The 25,416-nt window shown below is 39.3% G+C and overlaps 1 protein-coding gene across 6 annotated transcripts in view; it reads left to right on the top strand.

The window, feature by feature from the left end:
• Positions 1 to 25,416, top strand: part of LOC106054309 (protein-tyrosine sulfotransferase 1-like) — an 81,469-nt gene that overhangs the window by 51,429 nt on the left and 4,624 nt on the right. The window lies entirely within an intron of this gene.

Here is a 25,416-nt window from a genome sequence, read left to right as displayed (position 1 = left end):
TTTTTTTGTTTCTCTCTCTCTTTTACTTTGGGAACAAGAGAGAGTGAGAGAGCATGAGGTATAACATTTGTTTTCTCTCTATTTACTTCAGTTTCATTACCAATGACATAAATGTTTCTGGTGCTTATGAAGAACAAACGACGCCAGTCCAGTTCATAAACTAAACGTCATACACTTCAGCCCCTGCTAACTCCAGCACTGTACTGATCAGTCCATGCTAACTCCAGCACTGTACTGATCAGTCCATGCTAACTCCAGCACTGTACTGATCAGTCCATGCTAACTCCAGCACTGTACTGATCAGTCCATGCTAACTCCAGCACTGTACTGATCAGTCCATGCTAACTCCAGCACTGTACTGATCAGTCCATGCTAACTCCAGCACTGTACTGATCAGTCCATGCTAACTCCAGCACTGTACTGATCAGTCCATGCTAACTCCAGCACTGTACTGATCAGTCCATGCTAACTCCAGCACTGTACTGATCAGTCCATGCTAACTCCAGCACTGTACTGATCAGTCCATGCTAACTCCAGCACTGTACTGATCAGTCCATGCTAACTCCAGCACTGTACTGATCAGTCCATGCTAACTCCAGCACTGTACTGATCAGTCCATGCTAACTCCAGCACTGTACTGATCAGTCCATGCTAACTCCAGCACTGTACTGATCAGTCCATGCTAACTCCAGCACTGTACTGATCAGTCCATGCTAACTCCAGCACTGTACTGATCAGTCCATGCTAACTCCAGCACTGTACTGATCAGTCCATGCTAACTCCAGCACTGTAGTGATCGTTGAAGAGGTATATTTAGAACCAAGTCCCTAAATCGCATTAGTTTTAATTACCAAGACCACTAGAACAATAGCGCATGCTGTGTCACTGAACTAATCCTTTTTTATGTCCCGTGCGTGCTGTGGTCTCGAGTCCCAAGTAACCGAGTCCCCAAGTCACACTGTGGAGTCCCTATACCTGCAAATAGAACATACGTTGATTTGTTAAGTCCCTTTCAGTGAGGTTTTTGTGTGCTACAAAGCTTATATCAACTCACTCTTTTTTGTTGTGTAAAATTGTGTACACGCTATTCTCCGACTTCCCATTCTCGGATCAAGTTGAAACTTTGCATAATTATTCATTCTCACGATTATTCATTCTTCAAAAAAAGGAATCGATAAAAAAAAAAACTAACTAATTTATGGATTAAATTGTGGTTATTAATTAATTTTGTTTGTTATCGGAAACGGGGCAATAAATTCTACATTATTGAGACATATGGCTGTAAATGTGGAGATCTTCCCCATAGATAAGCCTTGTTTTTTTTTATCACTATTTTTTTTTTAAATCGTGTTTAACTTTGAGGTGTTTTTAGGATGACTCCAGTCTAGAAAAATGCAGGGACAGTGTCATCAGACCGGAGACTAATGAGCTAGTAAACATTCTTATTGTAATATATTCATTTACCTTTGTATGGAGCAACTATATTGAATTAAGCACGTAATACAATAATTTTCATTTTCTAGTTGTCAAAACGACTACAACCCTGGTGTTAAAATCCATTTTAAATAGGTTCATAGAGCCTCATATAATCCATATATCAATCCTGAGCCTCATACCCACCATTCTGCCCCCCCCCCATATCCCACACAGACAAAATCATTTCTTTATGGCACCGGTTTTATGAAAACGTCCCACACAATTAGCTCTGAGTGAGGACCTTGTTCAAACACAGTCTGGCAGTAACTCACATCGGGAAAAGTCCGGTGGTTGGCCTACTAGCGTCCATCTTGTCATATTGCTTGGAGATTGTGTGCTGTCTATTCTACTAGAGTCTCAGACCATCACTTTGAAGTTAATTGTGCCTGTCATCCTGGTATAGGGTTACTTCAGGGCGTCCATAACTCAGTGGTAATGATAGACTCTAGAAATTGCTTTGATGTAAGAACTGTATACGTTATAAGGGAATACATTTTAAAACTATTTTATAGCCATTTAAGGAATTACTTTTTGATATTTTGAAGCAAGGAAACATCACTTTCAGTAATCTTTGCAGTTTAAGCCAATTAAAATGACGTTTCGGAGCGAGATTTAATCTGATTGATGGCTAGTTTTATTTTTGAAAATTGGTCATTGAATTCAACGATTTTGTTGGTAAAGATCGTCTAAAGTGATACAACGAACATTCGAGGCTGTGGGACTGAATGTTATTATGCCGCTTGGTGACTTATCCAGAGTGTTTGAGCTGGACGACTAGACATTTTTCATTAAACTTGAGCTGTGTGCTGAGAAACTAAAATTGCCCCTCCCCTTCTCCACAACAACACTCTATGTCATTTGTAACTATTGGAATCACTTGTCTACTCGATGTACAATAATGAGTTAATAAGAGTAATTATTTAAGTTTGAGGTCGCTTGCATAAATTTATACAATCTTAAACATTTTCTTCCTAGCAGAAAATGACATTTTCTTTGAGTGTGCTAGCTCCAGCAAGTAGGTTTACTTTGTTTTTGTTTTTCTATGTTTTTATCAGTTGTTTTCATTATAGACATCGTCTTATCCTTCACCTGTCTCAGTCTGTTGGACCGTTAGGGCACCACACATGATCTGTTGACAGTCTTTCTCCATTTCTTTATGGTTTTTTTGGGGGTTCAGGATTACAGTCTCTTCCTATAGACAGGCCCGTCCATCCCTTAATGTTATCCTACCATCGCTTCCTTTGTCTGCCTCTCCTCTTTTTCCTGGTACTGTTTCTTGCAGAAAAGTCTTTTTGAGCCTTGAGGATCTCATTATATGACCTTACAGTCTTGCGTTTTTAACAGTAAGCAGAAGGTCATCATTCAGCCCCAATCGCCATTGTGAACCGTTTTCGGAGTTCCACGTTTGTGTAATGTTCCTTTTTCTGTGATACCTAAAATACTTCTGTAACATTTCAATTCCTTGCTACCATCTTCCTTTATAGATCTGCAGTTAGAGTCTAGGAATGTTGCCATAACCAAAGCGCGGATCATTCTGATCTTTTTGCGCTGAGATTTGTGTACATCAGTGTTCTGCGCACCGGAAAGACACAAACAGAAAAGCAAGCTACATAGAGACGTGTCCACATTTATGAGAATTCCGTTTGTTCTATGTACAGTAGCTCCAATCTGAAGTTGGCAATTTTTTTTTTTTATTGCCCTCAATGAGCTGGAATGAATGTATGAATTCACTTGGCGTTAGCAAACATTGTGCCAGCAACGTCACCTTTGTACACCATTGACAACAGATACAACAGATGCTAGATCTCTTGGTCAAGAGGATAGAGAATGGATCTCATTCACCTCCTCTAGAAAACTTTAAGACTGCTTTATTGATTCTAATTGGAAACGTTTGATGACAACATTTTTTCTGTACAATGAAGAACATTCATTAGAAATCTGCATAAGAGAACAGACTGGACACATAAAGAGATTCATTGAGTGACAACAATACACAGACACCTGCATCTATTTATTTCCTCAATTCTCACATCTGATATAGTCTCACAATAGTAGGAAGTTATACTTTTTTTTTTTACAAAACTCACTCTGTCTCTCTGTCTGTCTGGTAAAAATGTTGTACACGTTATTTCTCCCACACCCATTCTCAGATCGAATTGAAACTTTGCACAATTATACATTGGCGTGGACAAGGCATGAATCAATACAAAACATTATCCAATTAGTTAATTAATTACTAGTAATTAATATTATTTTGTTTGATACCAAAAAAAAAAAAACAAGATTAATCCTTCAGTATTCACAAATATGGCTAAATTAGTAGGGTTTAGTCCCCTTAAATAATTGTTATTGCTATTTCTCCCTCACGCATTCTCCGATCACGTTGATACTTTAAACACTTATTTTTTGTACCTAAGAAAACCTGAATGAATAAAAAACATTTACCAATTATTCAATTATTGGTTATTAATTATTTCGTTTGATATCAATAAGTGAAATAACTTCTACTTTATTGAAAGATATAGTTGTAAGGGAAGAGCTCTTTCTCATATATCTATTGACATGGCCTAAAACTTGCCAATGAGCCAAAAAACTCAAAACTAAAACTCATGTTAATTATTCAATTAATTATTGGTAATTACTTTTTCGTTTGATGTAAAATAAGGGAAATAACTTCTACATTATTGAAAGTTATGGTTGTAAGGGAGGATCTCTTCCTTATAGATACGCTTTGTTTTTTGTTTTTTTTTAAAGAATTTTTTTTAACTTTTTTTTTTTCTGGCGTTCAGTTCTTACAGTAGAGCATGCTTCAGAGTCTGAATGAGCCTCAAAACAAAAGCATTTTACATTCTAAGAATGGAATAACTGGTCGCTCTTTCAACTAGTCTAGTAAACATTGTGGATGTTTAAAAGAGTAAACTAATCCATTGAAAACAATACACATGATGATAGCAATGGTCTCGCCAGCGCGTTGGAACATTTGTTTAAAACCCAATAAACTTTTATGTTTTGTTTTGTTTAAATGATGCATTCGCCTTGTTCGTGTACCTCTGCTGCTGGTTGTGTCCCGACAATCAACTTGTGGTCAATGGGGAAATAGGCTACCTGATCTCTCTTGACCCATTCTCTGCGCGCAGCTGGTAATGTAGCCGTGTGTCACCCGGCCGTAATGGAATAAATAATGATCTCTTATTGTCAGCTGAAATGAGACATTTGATGAAAGCGGCGGGAGGGAGGGTGGATGGGAGAAGAGTGAGAGAGAAACAGACGCTGGTGTCACAAGTGTCTGTGATAATGTCTCCCCTACCAACGTAGAGGCTCCACTGCAGTCCAATAGCCGGGTGATGGCCAAATGGGATTTAGGGCGGGGCGTCTCGGCAGATCATAGCTTTGCCCTTGGGCTCCCTTACACTGGTTTCAGGAGGCTCCCAGAAGCGTTATTTTCAGTGTCCTAATGTACCAGCCCAGGCTATCATTGGGAGAGAAAATAAAGACAGTGTTGAAGTCAGTTGTAACAGAATCTAAGGATATATGAGGTTGTTCTTGGCTCGATTGTTAAGAAAACATGGAATGCATAGAAAAAACAGCTATTCTCTGTGGGTGGGTGTCTGTGTGTAATGTATGTGTGTTTGTGGGTATGTGAAGGGCTACACACTTTGAGAGAGTTTCTCTTGTCCATAGTTGTTGTGTCCTGATACACCACCATTGGTCATCAAAACGGATAAACGTTATTTTTTTGTTAACAAAGCTAATATTAACTTACTCTGTCTGTCTGGTAAAAAGTGTGTACACGTTATTTCTCCCACACACTATCTTGAATCAAGCTGAAATTTTGCACGATTATTTCTTTTACCTGACAACAAAAGAATCAATTTTAAAAAAAACAAACAAAACAAACAATTAGTTTATTATTATTAATCGTACTTGACAGATGCAGTGATTTAAGTTGAATTAGTCCCCTTGTGGAATTTTGAGTAAACTTTTTAAAAAATATATTTAAAAAAAACGATCATGTAAACATTCACCAAGATACCTCCTTCTTCCCTTCCCATTCACAACTGTTCCAGACAAGTGATAGGATCATAGCGCATTGAGAAAGCTAAAATCTAAACAAAAACAATCGGTACAAATATTTCTCACAATCCTACATGCAATTAACATAACTGATACTATTACTCTTAATACATATATAGGCTTTGTATTTAGTGGCCCCCGAAAGGTGGAAAAGACGCTATTAGTTTTGTGTGGCCTGTCTGTCCGTCCGTCCCGTTTAGATCTCAGAAACTAGAAGAGAAAATGAAAATCGGACATCATGATATTTTAGATCATTCAAAGTTCTGATGCAACGGCTACTTTTTTCTTTTCCGAAAGTGAACCATCTAATTTTTTAAATTATATATGCAAGAAGATTTTACAAAAAATTACACAACTTTTCAATGAAAAACCTCAGGGGAGGTAATTTTTTTAAAAAAAAGTCATGGACTTCTTCAAAGTATTTTCATTTTTTTTCTTTTTTTTTTTTTCCTTTCAATGAGTCTCCAACTGCGGTAAATTAATGCATATACTGCCTATATATACTGCATACATTTACTGTCTACATATACTGCCTACATATACTGCATAATACTGCCTACATATACTGCCAGGGTGATGCGTATGGGACTTGCTACATTGTTTTGAAAAGATGGAAACTCGAGTCAACGTGTACCTATTGTCAAAGCGACATTTCAAAATGTCCAAATCCGTTTCATTGACTAGAGAGACGCGAGCAAGCAGGAAGCTGAGAGCGTCACCTCCTGGTGGGACTCCACCTTTATCCCAGTTGGATGTTGCCCTAACACGTTTCGACACGGAGTTCAGAAGAGTCACTTTTCTCTTTTCTTGTCTCGTTCTGTTTTGTTTCGTTGTGTAAAAAAAAAAAAAAGTGTGATTGCCTTATCACTCGTTCGACATTGTGACATTTTAGTTTCTGGTTCAATATGACAGTTTGATCACGGCTGGTGTCATGAAGTAGATGACATTACTGGTTGAGATTTGCTGGTGGTGGTGGTGTGTGTGTGTGTGAAAGGCCTCCGTTGTGACATTGGTGTCCCCTTGTTAAGGAATGCATGTCACGTGCATAGACCTGTTAATAGGTGCTATGTACGTTAGGTGTTTTCTAATATCCCAGGATACAGTTGGTTCATCTAAAGATGTAGGTCAGTGATGTCCAATCCACGACTCTCGTGCCATATCAGGCTCCTGACGCACTGATCTTTTTTGGCCCCCTCGAAAAAAATATGTCTACACTCTACAGTGCATAATGAATCAGCAGAGCCTTGATCCATGGGACTCTAAGTGTGTTTCATGCAGCAGTCCATTGATGTCTCGACAGTGTGTTTCATGCAGCAGTCCATTGATGTCTCGACAGTGTGTTTCATGCAGCAGATGGTCATTGGGTGACATTGGGTTCGTGTTATAGTGTTACAATGTCAAGATGAATGTATGATTGTAATGTAGGCATACTCAGGAGGAATACTTCTACGTTCAGCCATCTCTTATAAAATGAAGAAATAACACTTGATATGGCTGACACAAATAGTGATAGTTTAACTCTCGTTCTCCTGATTGACGATACCATCGTTGATTTGACCCCATTAAATTAACTTCATTTCTGAACTTGAAAACTTTAATTTGTGTTATATAAAAAGGGCCCTGCATTTATCTACACCAATTATAACATTTTCTGATTAAAAGAAAACCATAATTGAAGTTAACTCGAAAAAGGTTGTGACGTACACATGGGACAATGAATAATTCCTCCAGAACGTGGAAAATAATTACGGAAATATAGAGTTAATATATATAATAAATGAATCACCTCTTGACGAATGACACACAATAATATCCAAGTATAATCAGTATAATCAATTGTATAAATATGTTTGACTAATACATGAAAAGTAATAACATGGTAACTGGTTCAAGTCTCTACTAACTTTGTATAATGACTGCTCTCTACTGACTGCTATGAAGTATCTGGATAGCTCAAGGTTCAAAGTATTCACCATCAGAAACATGAAAGTTGTGAATTACACACTGCTATCAAAATCCTGGTATGTTACCTACTGTATGGCACCAATTCTGGGCTGGTGACACAGCGTGTTTCATATTGTTACCATGGGATTGGGTGATTCATACATCGATGTATTTCTAGAAGTTAATCCGGTGTCCCCACTTTCATTGTCGGAGAAAGTAATTAGCTTGGACAAAAAAATCACAGACATCCTCTTTACGGAGTAAAGCTTTTAAATTCAAGTAGAAATCACGAAACTCGCAATGTTAATGTTCAGTAATAGAGTCACAAAAGTATGGAACATGAAGCGTGAGTTTTATGAACTGAATGCGCATTTCCGATATGGATTGGTTTACATGGGTGAAACAGAAACCCCACTTAAGATTGATTCTCTAATATCTATCTACAGTGATTAGAATCAGTCTAGGTAGATTATGTAGGCATGTCACATTGTCCGAACAGTCTAGGTAGATTATGTAGGCATGTCACATTGTCCGAACAGTCTAGGTAGATTATGTTGGCATGTCACATTGCCCGAACAGTCTAGGTAGATTATGTAGGCATGTCACATTGCCCGAACAGTCTTGGTAGATTATGTTGGCATGTCACATTGCCCGAACAGTCTTGGTAGATTATGTTGGCATGTCACATTGCCCGAACAGTCTAGGTAGATTATGTTGGCATGTCACATTGTTCGAACAGAGATGAAAAGTCAAAGAGTGTCCACTGCATTGTTTAATATGAACGAATGGCGGTGCAGCAACTGTCAGTGTCCCTGTGTTCACCTAGAATAACATGAAAACATTAAAAAAATATATACATAAAAAAAATAATACATCTAAATGAACAAAAAAATCTTCATTTTGCCAGTCTGTCTTAAAATATTTTTAGAATACCTCTATTCAGATCAGAACTTAATTGAACCTGGAGCCAGTCAGGAGCCTGCATGGTCAGCTGATCTAAAAAAAAAATGGCTCTTACGATTTTTCTAGAAATTTAACATGATGCATATCGCTGAGAAAAGAATTACTAGCTCGTTGGCCCATGTGGAAAGCTCTAGTCTGACAGTTATCATTTTTCAAGTAAAAAAAATAAATTTAAATTTGGCTAGAGATATAGGTATAGGTCCAACATCCGGGTTTGAAAGGACTATCGCTTTCGGGAATTTCCGAATGTTTGGCTTTATTGTTTCAAGAGTTTAGTAAATTAATGTTCAGGAACATATTGCGCATCGTCTTTTAAGTCTAGATCGAAATGTTTATCATTGGACTGGAATGTTATCAAGTGTACTAGATCTCTACATTCACTTCACCAGGATTCTTTCTCCGGGACAAGGGGACGGGGGTAAAAATGCTCCATTGTGTTCAAATCTAACATTCATTAGTTATTGTTAGAAAAACAAGTTTTGTCTTTTTTTTTTAAAGTGTTTTCAATGTTTTTCTTGTTTAAATGAAAATTGCGACTTATTTTTTTTTCTCGCCGTTTAGAAAAGATGTTAAACTTCCTCGAGTCTGAAACAGGTCTCTGTAAATGATGTCCCTTTAATAGGGGTACTTTACGTCCTCTGAAGACAAGACGCTAAACAGCCGTAATGTTTTGTTTGGAGGTCTGATCTATGGCTTATTAACTGGGACTAGTCTGGCGGAAGTAAAATTAGACTTCAAGCCCGTCTCCACACGGTCCTCTAAGATGGGTGTCACTGACGACTTAGCGCTTAATGAACCGTTCTAGCTTCCTTAGCGAAAGGGGGTGGGGGGAAGGGACAGGCCGTGGTTTGGGAGGGGAGGGAGATTTTATCCTCATGGCCAAGTCTTTTTATCTGTTTTAATGACCGCCCTCCCATTTCATTCTCCAGCTCATCCCTTCGGACGTTCAAATCTCACTAGTTGAGGATGAGACCCATCTTCCGGACTGCTTTAGGCAGCGGTTCCAAACTTGTGCAGCGCCGCAGAAAAAAAACAAGAATGACATTTTTTTAAAACTTCTTTTTCCTGGATAAATTTTATTTTAAAGGTACTCATTAGTGGAATAAGATAATCCCCCCCCCCCCAAAAAAAAAAAATGCGAATATTTCGATAATGCTCTGCTCATTTTCATGAAGTTTGTTTTAAAAAAAATTAGCATTGGCGCCTTGATTAAAAGAACAAAGAAAGGATTTCGTCACCAAATCTTCATCTCGCATGAAGTGATGCATGCGTTGTCAGATGTTACGGTTCATTTAGTTTGTTATAAGGTTTGCGTACATTATAATTGTAATATTTTTTTTAGGCTTTTTATTGACAACAATAAAAATTACAATTGACTACACTATTGAGGTCAAAAAGGCCGTTACAATGCTCGAAGATACCTGGCTAGTCCAACGTTAACTCAACGGTGTCTCTGTGAATGCAATTTTTAAAAACTTTTTCCCCCTGGTCCTTCGATATCTCTCCCCCCCCCCCCACCCCTGCTTTTGTACCCCCGCCCCTGCTGTGACGCCAACTCCTGTTAAGAACCATTGGTCATAATAATTAAGTCTGGGAGATAAGAGTGCAACCGAGAGCAATCGTCCAAGTAGGCCTGAACGCTGACCTGTGACGTGGCAACGAGCTATCGGTCTCTACTGGCCACAGGTCGTCACAACGGGTTAGCGTTTAGGCCTACTTGGACGATTGGTCTCTAATGACCACTGGTCGCCACGTCACAGGTCAGCATTTAGGCCTATTTGGACAACTGGTCTCTTCTGACCACAGGTCGCCACGTCACAGGTCATTGTTTAGTTCTACTTAGACGATTGGTCTATTCTGACCACAGGTCAAGACGTCACAGGTCAGCGTTTAGGCCTACTTGCACGATTGGATTCGACGCTGAGCAGTAACTGAGGTAGACCTGAAGACCCAACCTGGGACCTGCATATTTGGTCACAACTGCTCGAAACACACAGATATAGTTGTTGTTTTTTTTAATGTTACGTCTAAAAAGGGTTAAAACTTATATGTTTACGTCTTGGGGGGGGGAGGTCGATTCCCCTCCCCCCTTCCCTCTTTTTAAAACAAATGTGCTGGTAAGAAAGAGAGGAGTTGGGGGGGGGGGTGAACGTACATCTTTTCCTAGTTCGTCTTGGCACATGTGTTTTGGCTTCCGTCATGAAATGTGTGTGTATGTGTGTCTTTGTGTATACGTGTGTGTGACATAGTCCATGTGTTTGCGTGTCTGAGCTGATGAAGTCCATTGACAGCTGCTTAACTCTCGGTTCGAAGGCTATGATGTGGACAAAGGTGGGCCACTTATTGACCAGGGAATTCAGATATTTGTTAGGTGATTAGAGTGTGGAGTTGGAAAAGAGTGGAGTGGGGGGGGGGGCATGTATGAACTTGGGGTTTCTGTTGCAGCTTAAACTTGTCTGTTGACTCTGTGTTACATTTTCTCATGGCCTGTCACATGACGTCCTAGAATGAAAAAAAAAATTAAAAAAAAAAGGACTTATGATTTCTTCAAGATTTCTGCCGCGTCGTTCAGTTGTCTCAATGGTGCCGGGCTGATTCCTTGCCCACTGCCATCCCCCGTCGTCCTGCGGTAGGTTTGAACCAGGAAATAGATTATCTTCAACTCTGAAGGAACATCCGAGACATTCTTTTTTTGTGTCTGACTCTACTGTCTATGTCAGTGTTATGACATGCGTTTTTTTTGTTGTCTGAATACTATCTGAATATAGACATATTATGGTAAGGAAATTTGCCTTTTTGTGTTGATCTTTTTAAAGAGACAAAAAATAGATAGAGAAAAGGCGAGGGATAGAGAGAGTGTGAGATTGAGAGAGAGACAGAGAGGAGGGCCAACGAGCGAGAAAGAGAGTCGGTTAGAAAGACAAACTGATTTAGGAGTCTAATTGTCTAAGTGTTGTTCTTCTTGCGTAGCCTGTCTTAATAGTTCTAGATCTAAGGCAAGTAATAACAGGCTTGATTGTCCAGACTATTCTAAGTTATTCTAACATGTCTACTTTTCAAAGTACCGGGTTATGTCCATCTACTATCGGAGTGTGTGTTCAAAAATGTAGCATCTATAGAGATGTGCCGCCACGGGAATCAGAACCCTAAATATTCGTCCCATGTTGGATGTGAATGGGTGGTGTGGTGGCCGTGTTGAGGAAGGGGTGAGTCTCGAGTTCGAATCCCGGTGAAGACTGACGTATTGAACTTCAGTATGTTAGGTGCCCCTGAGTCCACCCAACTCCAATGGGCACCCAACTCACGTTTTGTGGTCTCTCGTTGTGCTGGCTACATGAAACCCTGGTTAACCGTCTGCCATTGACACAGTTGAGCTTTACATCATCTGCCCTCCTAGATCGGTATCTGTCACGTAGCATAAAGCAGCTTTTGCACTAAGTTTATTTTTAGTTTTCTGCAACCATCTCCAAGGCAACGTCAATGTTAATTGTCGACGGGTTCTTGCAACAAGTATGCTTTCTTGCAATAGAAGCGATGTTAATTCCATAAAAAGGAGCTAGATTTGTTTGTTGCCATTTGGTTGTTACTAAATATAGTTTGAGGGAGATAATAAAAAGTTTTGCAAAGGACGGGGAAAGCTTGAACGTAGAGAGTTAACTTGTTTAATTGTATTGTACAGTGTGTATATTTGATTAAAGAGATTCCTAGTTCCAGAATTATAACTTTGTATTTATTTTTGAAGGATCTTCATTGTTTGAATTAGTAGTTTGCGTTTCAATCTCCGGCATAACGACTTTGTTTTGAATGTTAAGTAATTGTTTGAAATAGAAATCTACACTATAGTTTAACATGTCCACTACAAATTCTGATCAACACAATCTCATCGTAACATCAAGACATCTTCACATCAGTTGTTACGTCTTGTTACGTGATGACACACTTTTAGGCATACACCAACACCAAACGACAAAATCATTGTTTGTAAATAATTTAATCGTAATGAACACTGTACTCACTAGTCTGTTTCTATTCCTCTATTTCGGGTTCTCCTCTCCTTTCAACACACATTCGCACCGTTCCACATTTACACACCACGATGCGCACGTAACATAAGCACTCACAAACAAAGGATAGTGTCTGTAAGAAACACTTGTAAGAAATATTGCTTTCTTCCTTACTGATACATTTCTGTCTTATCACTATCTGCCTTACATATCTCTCTATATATAAGAAATTCAGTCATATATATATATATATATATATATATATATATATATATATATATATATATATATATATATATATATATATATATATATATATATATATAATTTCTTTCTTAGTTGTTCTAGACCTAAGGGAAGTAATAACAGGTTAAATTTTCGTTTTTTTTTTTTTTTTGTCCATGGCAAGTGTGAGAATTAGTGATAGAGTACCAGCGGTTCTAAACCTTTTATGCTCGGCAACCCCTTTTTACAGTCCTCCACTCTGCCGCGTCACCCCCCCCCCCACACACACACACACACACACATACGGCAATAGAAGAATAGACAAAAACAATCCATATTTCGATGGTCTTAGGCGACCCCTGGCAAATCGTCAATCGACCCCAAGGGGGTCGCGATCCACAGGTTGAGAACCCCTGTACGAGTGTATTAGTGCTTTTACGTTTACAGTATAGATTATATACATAGACATAAAGATAGTCTTCTCTGTATATATATATATATATTTGTGATGGATTAATTTAGTTTTCCATTGACCATGATGTACATGAACACACGCACACACAAAATCTCGCTCACCCACGCAATCTCGCTCACACACACACACACTATATCTTCTGTTTGTCGACTGTATTTAATCGACTGTGTTCATTGAGGGATGTAAACTGAAATCTCCCCCTCCCACCTTTTTTTCCTCATGTGAAATGGCATTTGTGTGCGAGGGGGGGGCGGGGGCTTTCTGGCAAAGAGAAAAACTTCACGAAGTCATTAATTTTTCACGCCCTGGACAAACAGAGATCAAACCCAAGACGTGAACACATTAGAACAAACAGTCGATCGATGGGGGAGGGGGGGGGGGTCAAGAGGCATGCAAGAGGTGTGGTCATGACGTGGACGTGACGTTGCTAGGGCGTCCTGACTCCCAAGCGTGAGCCTCACAGGCGGAAACACCCAGGAGCCAACAACTAACACCCAGGCTTGTGGTTGTTTACCTTAAAGACTGCACTGCTTCCATTTGTTCCACGTCTCTAGTTACACTCGCAGCACAAGAGAGTCATTATTGGTTCTTAACAGCACACTTGGTTTCGACAGTTTGTTTGTACAAAGACGTATCATCTAATAGGGCCCATTAAGTCGACTCGTGCACAGCAAACTTGCGCAGTGTTGTGATGTCATGTTATGTGAGTAGAAGGGCTTGACAGGAGTAAGATATGGACGTCTACATGGTTAGAAATGAATGGAGATGTGTCAACACGTCAAAAGGTGAGATTGTGTCACACGTCAAAAAGTGAGACTGTCTCAAGACGTGAGAAGGTGAGACTGTGTCAACACGTCAAAATGTGAGATTGTGTCAACACGTCAAAAAGTGAGACTGTCTCAAGACGTGAGAAGGTGAGACTGTGTCAACACGTCAAAAGGTGAGACTGTGTCAAGACGTCAAAATGTGAGACTGTGTCAAGACGTCAAAAGGTGAGACTGTGTCAACACGTCAAAAAGTGAGACTGTGTCAACACGTCAAAAAGTGAGACTGTGTCAAGACGTCAAAAGGTGAGACTGTGACAAGACGTCAAAAGGTGAGACTCTGACAAGACGTCAAAAAGTGAGACTGTGTCAAGACGTCAAAAGGTGAGACTGTGACAAGACGTCAAAAGGTGAGACTGTGACAAGACGTCAAAAGGTGAGACTCTGACAAGACGTCAAAATGTGAGACTGTGTTAAGACGTCAAAAGGTGAGACTGACAAGACGTCAAAATGTGAGACTGTGTCAAGACGTCAAAAGGTGAGACTGTGTCAAGACGTCAAAATGTGAGACTGTGTCAAGACGTCAAAAGGTGAGACTGTGACAAGACGTCAAAAGGTGAGACTGTGACAGGACGTCAAAAGGTGAGACTGTGACAGGACGTCAAAAGGTGAGACTGTGTCAAGAAGTCAAAAGGTGAGACTGTGACAAGACGTCAAAAGGTGAGACTCTGACAAGACGTCAAAATGTGAGACTGTGTCAAGACGTCAAAAGGTGAGACTGACAAGACGTCAAAAGGTGAGACTGTGTCAAGACGTCAAAAGGTGAGACTGTGTCAAGACGTCAAAAGGTGAGACTGTGACAAGAGTCAAAAGGTGAGACTGTGACAAGACGTCAAAAGGTGAGACTGCCTTAAGACGTCAAAAGGTGAGACTGTGACAAGACGTCATAAGGTGAGACTGTGACAAGACGTCAAAAGATGAGACTGTGACAAGACGTCAAAAGGTGAGACTGTGACAGGACGTCAAAAGGTGAGACTGTGTCAAGACGTCAAAAGGTGAGACTGTGACAGGACGTCAAAAGGTGAGACTGTGACAGGACGTGAGAAGGAGAGACTGTGTCAAGAAGTCAAAAGGTGAGACTGTGACAAGACGTCAAAAGGTGAGACTCTGACAAGACGTCAAAATGTGAGACTGTGTCAAGACGTCAAAAGGTGAGACTGACAAGACGTCAAAAGGTGAGACTGTGTCAAGACGTCAAAAGGTGAGACTGTGTCAAGACGTCAAAAGGTGAGACTGTGACAAGAGTCAAAAGGTGAGACTGTGACAAGACGTCAAAAGGTGAGACTGCCTTAAGACGTCAAAAGGTGAGACTGTGACAAGACGTCATAAGGTGAGACTGTGACAAGACGTCAAAAGATGAGACTGTGACAAGACGTCAAAAGGTGAGACTGTGACAGGACGTCAAAAGGTGAGACTGTGACAGGACGTCAAAAGGTGAGACTGTGACAGGACGTGAGAAGGAGAGACTGTGTCAAGAAGTCAAAAGGTGAGACTGTGACAAGACGTGAGAAGGAGAGAGAACAAAGTAAGACTGACGTTGAGGACGTGACGTACTGTTATGACCATTTATATTGCAACGCTTTTATGAACTCCCTCTGTTTGATACAAATCTTGTTCACGTTATTTCTCCCGCTTCCCATTCTCGGATCAAGTTGAAACTTCACACAATTATTCATTGTCGAAGAAAATACATAAAGCAATAATTTTCAAAAAGTAACCAATTAGTTAATTAATCATTGATTTTTTATTAATTTTGTTTTTTTTTAATCGAAAAAGGAAGATACATTTTGCAGTAATTAGATATATGTAAGTAATTTTGTAGTTATTTCCCTTATCTCAGCTTTTTAAAAAAGTATTTTTTTTTAAATATTTACCTTGATTGTTTCTGTGGAGATTATCTAGACTAGAGAGTTAATCTATAGGGTTGACTTTTTCACTATTCTAGTCCCCCCCCCCCCCCTTTTTAAAATTCTAACACAAGCTCACTTACTTTTGGATTGTTTTTCATATTGTGTCACCATACTCTTCTATACTGCAATTTCCAATTGGGGGATAACTCTTCCACAACTTTATGTCATACGTCTTGGTTCTCTGCTGCATACGCCGGGTCCTAGTTGTCATTCAACCATTCTTTCTCTCGTCTCTTTCCACCTCTTCCCGCCTGGCACTGTGCCATGTAGGATCATTTGAGATTGTAGCATGTCCATACTCTTCAAGGGTTTTGGCTTCTGGCCATCCTGAGCAAGTTTTCACTTGGAGAGAGGGGGGGGGCGTGCGAAATTTTATTTATAACTCTTTTGGCAGATCTCTTCATTTATTTTAAAGTTTTCAAAGGCCCTACAACAGCGGTTCTCAACCTTTTATGCCTGGCGACCCCTTTCTACAATCCCCCACTCTGCCACGACCCCCCACCCCAACACACACACATACAGCAATATAAGAGTAGACAATAACAATCCATATTTTCGATGGTCTTAGGCGACCCCTGGCAAATCGTCAATTGACCCCTAAGGGGGTCGCGACCGACCCACAGGTTGAGAAACCCTGCCCTACAAGGTCTACAAAAATAGGCCCTTGACAGGCGCACATGAAATGTCCCATGATTACTCTAGCTGTTTCACTGTTGTCAGCCGAGACATTCTATTCTCTCTGCAAACCAATGACTGTCAGACATGTATACAAAAGAATGTTCGACCATCGCTAAACAGGTCAACACTCACATGAATAGAAGAATTAAACAACAAAACATTAAGGGGTTAAGAACGTCACTAAATAAGAAACGAGAATAAAAAGTTGAGTCAATGATAAAGTCAAGTGGTAAGGAAGGAATGGGAACCATTCACACTGAGAAAGAAGACAGGAAAGAAAGAAAGAAGACAAGAAAGAATACAAGAAGTAAAGAAAGAAAGAGAAAAGGAAATAGGAAGGAAAGACGAAAGAGAGAAGGAAAGAAAGAGGAGCGCAGAAAAGAAGGCAAAAAATAGAGAAGGAAGCCGATTGTTTGCGTGTAATGAAGACAATGAGCTAGCCCATTGATTTCTGAGCCAATCAAATTGACCTGTCCGGCATGACGAGTCACTTGAAGTATGATGAGGCTAGTTAGAGAGCATTACTTGAGTCTCAGCTTTCTCTTGTTTACGTCCTCAGTTGTTTGTTGTTTCCTGTATACCTGGCCTGGCTTGTTCTGGTCGTTTTCCTGCTAGTGCATTTAGTTTCATGCACTAATGTAATGGTTATTAGAGAAATGTCAAGCTGGTTGGTGCAATTACGTCTGTCTTGTCCAAGTCAAGTTTAAAAGGAAACCCTACTCCCCACCCCTGCCTAGATCTTACAAAAAGCGAGAGACATAAATCCCTAGTCTAGTGTATAAGCACGTAAGTTATCGCTGACACCTAGCTGGCAATGTCGCTATTGATCAACAGAACGTTGGATTTACTTTCCAGTAGACGCCCCCACCCAATTTGCACTAGTAGTGCTAGTTTTCGTGTGACTTATGTCTTTAACCCGAGACTTATTTGTCTTTAACCCGAGACTTATTTGTCTTAAACCCGAGATTTATTTGTCAGGCACATTTGACAGCAGGTCTGTGGGCGAGAGACAAGCACAGATGTACTTGCCCACAAAAAGGAGAGATGTCCAATTTTTTATTGATTTTCTAAGTAGATTCAACACAACAGTGCATTCCAACACCGAGCGAGTTACCTTATTCATTCTTTAAATTGCCGGGCTTAGCTCACTTGCAAATATATACCATAGGAGATTTTCATTCATAAATGGCGGGAAATCCCTAAATGATGTGACTTACAAAGGTGTATCCGGCGTACAGAATACGGAAGTACAGATGGGCTTTGTAGTTTTAAAAGTTTTAATATTTGTGAATTTTTTTTGTTAACTCTGCAGAAGCTAAGCTCCTTCGTTTGTTGTGGAAATTCATTGTAATTATTTTGTTGGCAGCAGTGATCTGTCAATACATCGGCGTCTTTCTCTTCCTAGAACTGTGGTTGAGAGTGTTACAACGTCCTGAGGCCATTGGCGTAGCTAGGAATTAGCCATCATTTGGGTGCGGGGGGGGGGGGCTTAACCTCTTTGGGGGCCCCTGAACTTTGCATATTTAATGTTAAAAAAATTTCGAACACTAAAGTGTGAGGGACCGGGGGATTTTCAAAAGCTCTTTCCTCCCCCCCCCCCTTAGAAACACCACTGCCTGGGGTGCTCCAGTCCTAGATGTTTCTCTTGGTTTACTCCCAAAGCATGTAACCGTAAACCAGAAGGGGTTAGAAGTCATTGTAAATTAGTGTTGTTTTTTATTATTATCGAAGACTATTTAAAACATAATATTTCATTGACATTAAGTGTTTATCCCCACTAACCATTCTTCCCAGTACATAGCAGCACTGAGAACATGATATAGATTTATTCATTTTGAAATATGCACATTTAAGTGAACCTTAATTAAAAGTTACACAAATAATACTTAAGTAATTGTCATTAATTTTTACATTCATACACAATACACCATTACAGCCATTTAAGTGTATGATTGATATTATATCGCATTTTTGCTGAATTTATATTCTCTCTCTCTGTCTCTCTCTCTGTATATTGATAATGCATGTAAATACGTTACTAGTCACGGGTCAATACAAGACTTTCAGAATCAAGTTGGTGTGCTGTACCTTTGGAAAGCAACCCTTTAGCAGACGATATCAAAGCACTAGTCGCGCTCACCTCCATTCAGACACACCTTTGAGACAGGAAAGGATTGGTGCTACACAAATAATAGAGACTATTGCTTCATGTAAATAGCAATATTTATATTATCTGAGTATGTTACAATGCGTCTCTCTCTCTCTCTCTTTCACCTCTCTGTTTCTTAACCCTCCCTTACACACTCTCGGTCTTAGTCTCTTTCACCTTTAACGCATCCTCTCTCTCTCTCTCTTCTCTCTCTCTCTCTCTCTCTCTCTTTGAGAGGTCCGTTGGCTCATTTAGCACCACGCGGCGAGCCCTTCCCATCTAGCCCAATGCTCAAATAACCGTTAAGGTGACCAATTAGCCGCCCGTGGAGGGCTTGGGTCAATCCCTTCGGGCCAAAACGGAACCCAGATTGTAGCAGAAAATCTCTGGCTCGGCGTAATTGAGTTTTTCTCTCAGTGTCTCCCTGCCCCTAAGTACTTGAATATAATATGTACTTTAGAGCGGTGTCATTTTAACACGGACTGCGTCACGAGGCGAACATCTTCGTGCTAGCTCCATCCCGGCATTTCAGGGGCAACTAAAAAGATGTAAACACAAAATAGTTGCTAACAAAACAAGAAGACGAGGGACATTATCAAAGACTAGATGGGACACACGCCGGGCTGCTTACTGAGGAGGACAGAATAGAAAAAACAAGCAAATATTTAAAATAAAAAGCTTGTCTAAGGAGAACTCCACATTTACAGCCATATATTTCAATACTATAAACTGTATTTCCTCATTTCGATATCAAGCAAAATTAATTAATTAATTGCCACTATTTAATTAACTAATTGTTTAATTTTTCGATTGATTCGTGTTTTGTTTGGAGCAAGGACTAACTGAGCGGCGGATTTGAACTTGATCCGAGAATGGGAAGTGGGAGGTAGAGTGAGTTGATATAAGCGTTGTAAAATATAAAAAAAAGGAGGGGGGGACTAGGAAGTTAATTACCAGAAGTCCAGAACATTAAAACAGAGTCGTGGTCAGATGAACATTCTCTAAGTCTGAAGTTGTCCTACGTCGTCCGCAACCGCCCCCACCACCAATACAAAGTTTTAGGTTACATTTTGTGAGTGTATTTTTTTTTATTTTGGGGGGTAGGGGAGGAAATGTACGAATTTTTTTAATAGGCAGAAGCTTATTATTAATTAGTATTATTTTGTTGTATAACAATGAAAGTCTTCCCCCCCCCCACTTTATATGTTTTTGTACTAAATAAAATATTTCTTTACAAGATTTGCATATGGCATTTTTTATTATTTTACGCCCATCTCCTTTTATGACTCCCCCCCCCCCCCCCTTTACCAATTAGGGCCCGCAAGTTCGCGTTCTGTTTGAATTTCTTCATTCTTGGTTTGATGTAGGTCTGATTGGACGTTAGCAAAAACTATTCTTCACACGTCACACATGGGAACTGCCGAGCTGCTCTCGTCTCACCAGATGTGTGCAGCCTGCTCCTTTTTGTGTGGGTATCACGTGACTGAGGACGAGGAAAAACAAACAAAATTGAATGTGCGTGTGTGTGTTTGACTTGTGCATATGTCTCAATCTCATTTGATGTTACATGAACTGTTATTTTCTTCAACAAATTTATCGAATATCAAGAGACCAAACAGTTCTCCTTATTATATTGATCATACAGATTATATATATATATATACTTGCAACTATATTTCCAAACGATAACATTGTGTTGACAATTTAGTACATTGATAAAACAAAATGGGTAGACAAGACCCCAGTGTGCCGCCACACTTAGCCACGTAGCCACATGTCTCACACCGAGACCAATTGTTAAAGAAGGCCTGAACACTGACCTGCAACGTCACAACCTGTGGTCAGTTTAGACCCATAGCTCGTTTGCCACGTCACAGTAGTTTTTCCATTTGACTTGTTCTCGTTGTAAAATCAAAACTTCCAACCTCTTTTGATTGTAGCACAAAGTAATTTTAGTCTTTAGCTGGCCACAGTGGTCTTTCCATAGATCGTCCTTGACATTGTTCAGTTGATCTATTTCAAAATCTCTACTAATCCTCCTAGATTTTCCTTTAGGTTACCATTCATTGCATCCACATTTGTTGACATCGGTTTCTCTTCTTTTTCTATTACTTCAATACTATATACCTGAGCTATACAAAAAATCGAAAATTAAACAAAGAGGAGATTAACGTGTTTAGAATTGATTGTAAAAAAATCTTCCCCAATATAAAGTCACCATTGTCGGAGGACTTCATTGATTGCTTGACTTATTCACAAACGGAGTCTAACAATAGAAAAAAGGTCGAATCAACCCAGAATAGATCAGAATTGTATATGATTACTGGAATAGTTTACAATTGGTGACATTATCAGAGTAGGCTGTTACTATATAAAGAACTTAATAACATACCTTTAGAAAGTAGTAAAGTACCCCTTTCAGACCTTAAGATATCTATAGGGCAGAGGATGCAAATGTTATCCTTTTCTATAACCTACGGTTAACGAGGGTGTTTGTGGCCAGAACAATGGCCAAACGCATTTACTTTCCCTATCTAAATTCAGGTGCCCATTAGAGTTGGGTGGACTCTGGGGCGTCGTAAAAGTCCCGAAATTTAAAGAAAATCAGTCTTCATTGAGATTCGAACCCGGGACCTCTCATTTCGGAAGCCAAGCGCTCTACCACACCGCCACCACGTTACAAGACAGTGTACACAATAGAGACCAAATAACATACAAGACAGTGTACACAATAGAGACCAAATAACACACAAGACAGTGTACACAATAGAGACCAAATAACACACAAGACAGTGTACACAATAGAGACCAAATAACACACAAGACAGTGTACACAATAGAGACCAAATAACATACAAGACAGTGTACACAATAGAGACCAAATAACACACAAGACAGTGTACACAATAGAGACCAAATAACACACAAGACAGTGTACACAATAGAGACCAAATAACACACAAGACAGTGTACACAATAGAGACCAAATAACATACAAGACAGTGTACACAATAGAGACCAAATAACACACAAGACAGTGTACACAATAGAGACCAAATAACATACAAGACAGTGTACACAATAGAGACCAAATAACATACAAGACAGTGTACACAATAGAGACCAAATAACATACAAGACAGTGTACACAATAGAGACCAAATAACATACAAGACAGTGTACACAATAGAGACCAAATAACATACAAGACAGTGTACACAATAGAGACCAAATAACATACAAGACAGTGTACACAATAGAGACCAAATAACATACAAGACAGTGCATAAAATAGAGACCAAATAACATACAAGACAGTGTACACAATAGAGACCAAATAACACACAAGACAGTGTACACAATAGAGACCAAATAACATACAAGACAGTGTACACAATAGAGACCAAATAACACACAAGACAGTGTACACAATAGAGACCAAATAACATACAAGACAGTGTACACAATAGAGACCAAATAACATACAAGACAGTGTACACAATAGAGACCAAATAACATACAAGACAGTGTACACAATAGAGACCAAATAACATACAAGACAGTGTACACAATAGAGACCAAATAACATACAAGACAGTGTACACAATAGAGACCAAATAACATACAAGACAGTGTACACAATAGAGACCAAATAACATACAAGACAGTGCATAAAATAGAGACCAAATAACATACAAGCTAGTGTACACAATAGAGACCAAATAACATACAAGACAGTGTACACAATAGAGACCAAATAACATACAAGACAGTGTACACAATAGAGACCAAATAACATACAAGACAGTGTATACAATAGAGACCAAATAACATACAGGACAGTGTATAAAATAGAGACCAAATAACATACAAGACAGTGTACACAATAGAGACCAAATAACACACAAGACAGTGTACACAATAGAGACCAAATAACATACAAGACAGTGTATACAATAGAGACCAAATAACATACAGGACAGTGTATAAAATAGAGACCAAATAACATACAAGACATTGTACACAATAGAGACCAAATAACACACAAGACAGTGTACACAATAGAGACCAAATAACATACAAGACAGTGTAGACAATAGAGACCAAATAACATACAAGACAGTGTACACAATAGAGACCAAATAACACACAAGACAGTGTACACAATAGAGACCAAATAACATACAAGACAGTGTACACAATAGAGACCAAATAACATACAAGACAGTGTATACAATAGAGACCAAATAACATACAGGACAGTGTATAAAATAGAGACCAAATAACATACAAGACAGTGTACACAATAGAGACCAAATAACACACAAGACAGTGTACACAATAGAGACCAAATAACATACAAGACAGTGTATACAATAGAGACCAAATAACATACAGGACAGTGTATAAAATAGAGACCAAATAACATACAAGACATTGTACACAATAGAGACCAAATAACACACAAGACAGTGTACACAATAGAGACCAAATAACATACAAGACAGTGTAGACAATAGAGACCAAATAACATACAAGACAGTGTACACAATAGAGACCAAATAACACACAAGACAGTGTACACAATAGAGACCAAATAACATACAAGACAGTGTACACAATAGAGACCAAATAACATACAAGACAGTGTATACAATAGAGACCAAATAACATACAGGACAGTGTATAAAATAGAGACCAAATAACATACAAGACAGTGTACACAATAGAGACCAAATAACACACAAGACAGTGTACACAATAGAGACCAAATAACATACAAGACAGTGTATACAATAGAGACCAAATAACATACAGGACAGTGTATAAAATAGAGACCAAATAACATACAAGACAGTGTACACAATAGAGACCAAATAACACACAAGACAGTGTACACAATAGAGACCAAATAACATACAAGACAGTGTAGACAATAGAGACCAAATAACATACAAGACAGTGTACACAATAGAGACCAAATAACACACAAGACAGTGTACACAATAGAGACCAAATAAGATACAAGACAGTGTGAACAAAGGACTAAGGTCTTGACAAAGTTTATCTGCCTTGCTTAGAGCCGATGCGTCCACTATCACTAAGTGTCGTGAATGTGTTTTTGCGATTGTCACCCCTAGTATTTGTTTACATTTGTTAGACTGTACTGACCATATTTCGTGTCGTGATCTGTACTATGTGTGTAGTTGTTTGTCATTAAGTGTAATAAAACTTTGGATGTAACATGGTTTTTGTTATGTTAAAGTACGACACTAAGATAAGGTGAATAGAAGCTACGATTATGTCGTGGTAACGAGAGTAAATATATGTTACAGTCACCTGGGATAACTGCATGTCAACAACAATGAATGGATGTATCAACTTTCAAGTGTGCTCTCCATTTCCTCTTCACTTCTGCACTGCATCTGTTGCTGACGAGATCAGAGACACACGGGAGAAGGGGCGTGAAAGGAATTCTCACTACATCGAGCATTTCGACTGTTTCAACATTAGCATTACTAAGTGACCTGCATCAGGTCATTGATGCTTCTAGTGTTGAGGGCTTTGTTAAATGAAATGTAGAATGCTGTTCATGAAGTTGGGTCTATATGTTGAGTTATGTCTTATATCTTTAGACCCATTGTAGGGCTTAGGAATTTCGTCCAATTGTAAGGGCAGTCTCAAGTGATTACTGTCATAAGGACCTGCATACTCTCCAGATGTGACCATGAATTCAACTAGTTCCTGATGTATAGTTTAGCTAACTGAACTCACGCATTTCTTCGGCGGATCAAGGCATTGAGACACATCTACAAATAAACTAAGTAGGACACAAAGTGGCCGACTGTGTGATCTCTTCACATTTTGTTGTTGTTTTTGTTCTCCTCATTTTTCTCCCATTCTTTCTTTCTCTCTGGCACACAAACACGCACACCGTCAACAAAACGGAACAAACTGTTATTCAATACCAAGACTTTTAAGTTACAGTATATACAGTCATGTCAATCCTCGTGTTCCTAGTACGTGTTCCATATCAAATGTCATCGTTGTAAAACAACAACCGATACCATACAACCAAAAGAGTTGCAAAATCATTTACATTCTTACGTAACATCATTTGCCTTGTCAATAGTAAAATCGTCACTACCAGTCCCCCTCCCCCCCCCCCCTTTTCTTTTTCACTAACGCCCTCCCTCTTTCTCTCCCCCTTTTTCTTGTGTCCGATAGAACTTTCATACCCTAAACAAAGATTAGAATCTGCCATGTCACGTGACCTTAGTTTCACCAATCATTGGCTTGTTCTCGAGGGCTCCCCCCCCCCCCCCCAGACAAACATCTTATCTGGCTGGTCAACTTGAATTTCCTTGTACGCCCAGTGCATCTCAGTTCTCAAGCTGAATTATGTGGGCCACCATTCTTCCCACTTTGACATCCAGAAGACCGCTTCATCTCAAGCACAAGGTGGTGATCCAGTATTTCCGGGGATGATCCATAATCTGTTTATACAATTTTGTATTTGGTTCTCGAACCTCAAAGAAAAGTGGAACCCCTGCTGTGTAGATGGCGGTTTAACTTCCGTGTGGCTGATTCGCACTGCCAATTACGTCAGATAGGGAGCAGCAGTTTGTCAGAGGGCGAGACGCTTTTCTCCAAGTTAATCATGATGTCTGAGAAAGTGTCAGTGGGTTTAATG

The sequence above is a fragment of the Biomphalaria glabrata genome, chromosome 12 (genome assembly GCF_947242115.1).
Source record: "Biomphalaria glabrata chromosome 12, xgBioGlab47.1, whole genome shotgun sequence".
Classification (NCBI taxonomy): domain Eukaryota; kingdom Metazoa; phylum Mollusca; class Gastropoda; family Planorbidae; genus Biomphalaria; species Biomphalaria glabrata.
The sequence above is the reverse complement of the archived record's forward strand: the minus strand, read 5'-3'. Positions and strand labels throughout refer to the sequence as shown.